This window comes from Chiloscyllium plagiosum, chromosome 43, assembly GCF_004010195.1.
Source record: "Chiloscyllium plagiosum isolate BGI_BamShark_2017 chromosome 43, ASM401019v2, whole genome shotgun sequence".
NCBI classification, from domain to species: domain Eukaryota; kingdom Metazoa; phylum Chordata; class Chondrichthyes; order Orectolobiformes; family Hemiscylliidae; genus Chiloscyllium; species Chiloscyllium plagiosum.
This window is the reverse complement of record NC_057752.1, coordinates 11,672,396-11,674,471: the sequence shown is the minus strand read 5'-3', so window position 1 is coordinate 11,674,471 and position 2,076 is coordinate 11,672,396. Positions and strand designations below refer to the sequence as shown.

The following is a 2,076-nucleotide window of genomic DNA, read 5'->3' as shown; positions in this document are numbered from 1 at the left end:
AGATGAGGAGAAACTTCTTCACCCAGAGAGTGGTGGCTGTGTGGAATGCTCTGCCCCAGAGGGCAGTGGAGGCCCAGTCTCTGGATTCATTTAAGAAAGAGTTGGATAGAGCTCTCAAGGATAGTGGAATCAAGGGTTATGGAGATAAGGCAGGAACAGGATACTGATTAAGGATGATCAGCCATGATCATATTGAATGGTGGTGCAGGCTGGAAGGGCAGAATGGCCAACTCCTGCACCTATTGTCTATTGTCCGCCTTTCCTGACTGCCACCCGCAGACAGCGTGCAGCCCCAATCCCTTTCTTTCCGCCTTTCTTGCTGATTTTGGCAGCGCTCCGCTCTCCTCCCCTCCGTGTCTCGTGCCTGCAGGAGACTGATGCCAGGCACAGCAGCAGCAGCAAAAATAACCTGCTGCTCCATTGCCTGGCACAAGACAAGTGCAGAGGGGTGACTTGAGCAGCCACTGCTGGCGGAAAAAGCCTACTGCACCTGGTATTCCCAGGCGGTCTCCCATCCAAGTACTAACCAGGCCTGAGTCTGCTTAGCTTCCGAGATCAGACGAGATCTGGCGTTTTCAGACTAGTATGGCCGTAGGCGCTGGCCCCTGCCTTTTCTCCCTACTTCAAGGCGTGCTGGCCAGCCACATTTTCTTTCTTGCTCTTTCTCTTTATCCCCTTTGGCTTTTTTTTCTCTTTTCTCTTTGCTCTTCCTCCTCCGTGCGTGCTTCCCTCCCTCCGTCCCTCCAGCTGCCTTTCAGGCCAGCCCTTGCCCACCAGGCTCCTGTAGTCTCCCACATCCCCACACAGGCCAACTGCAAGCCCTCCCCCTGCTTCATAGGGCTGCAGCCTGCATTCTCTCATCCTTCCACACTCCTCCACCCCTCCATTTCGGAATGCCGGGCACTGACCAGTGGGGTACCGCACGGATCAGTACTGGGACCGCAGCTTTTTACAATCTATCTTCAGGATATACAAGATGGTATTCGCAATAACATTCGCAAATTTCATCAGCTGGGTGGCAGGGTGAAATGTGATGAGGATGTTAGGAGATTACAGGGTGACCTGGACAAGTTAGGTGAGTGCTCAGATGCATGGCAGATGCACTTTCACGTGGATAAATGGATCCTTATCCACTTTGGTGGCAAGAACAGGAAGGCAGATTACTACCTAAATTGAATCAATTTAGGTAAAGGGGCAGTACAGAGAGATCTGGGGGTTCTTGTACACCACTCAATGAAGGTAAGCATGCAGGTACAGCAGGTAGTGAAGAAGGCTAATAGCATGCTGGCCTTCATAACAAGAGGGATTGAGTATAGAAGCAAAGAGGTCCTTCTGCAGCTGTACAGGGCCCTGGTGAGACCACACCTGGAATATTGTGTGCAGTTCTGGTCTTCAAATTTGAGGAAAGACATTTTGGCTTTTGAGGGAGTGCAGCGTGGGTTCACGAGGTCAATTCCTGGAATGGCGGGATTACCTTACACTGAAAGACTGAAGGGACTGGGCTTGTATACCCTTGAGTTTCGAAGATTGAGAGAGGATCTGATTGAGACATATTAGATTATTAAAGGATTGGACACTCTGGAGGCAGGAAACATGTTTCCGCTGATGGGCGAGTGCTGAACCAGAGGACACAGCTTAAAAATATGGGGTAGACCATTTAGGACAGAGCTCAGGAGGAACTTCTTCACCCAGAGAGTGGTGGCTGTGTGGAATGCTCTGCCCCAGAGGGCAGTGGAGGCCCACTCTCTGGATTCATTTAAGAAAGAATTGGATAGAGCTCTCAAGGATTGTGGAATCAAGGGTTATGGAGATAAGGCAGGAACAGGATACTGATTAGGAATGATCAGCCATGATCATATTGAATGGCGGTGCAGGCTTGAAGGGCTGAATGGCCCACTCCTGCACCTATTGTCTATTGTCTATTGAGGGGGAATGCATTTAAGGTGAGGGGGGAAAGTTCAAAAGAGTTGTGAGGGATAGGTGTTTTACACAGGGAGTGGGAGGAGTCTGGAGCACGCTGTGAAGTGTGCTGGTGGAGGCAGATAAGACAGGGTTGTTTAAGGGACTTTTAGATAA

At 50.4% G+C, this 2,076-nt stretch overlaps 1 non-coding gene across 1 annotated transcript; it reads right to left on the bottom strand.

The window, feature by feature from the left end:
- Positions 1 to 478: 478 nt before the first annotated feature.
- On the bottom strand, positions 479 to 597 carry LOC122543438. The gene has a single exon (XR_006310022.1). It is a non-coding gene; the product is annotated as a 5S ribosomal RNA (ribosomal RNA).
- Between the last annotated feature and the right edge of the window lie 1,479 nt (positions 598 to 2,076).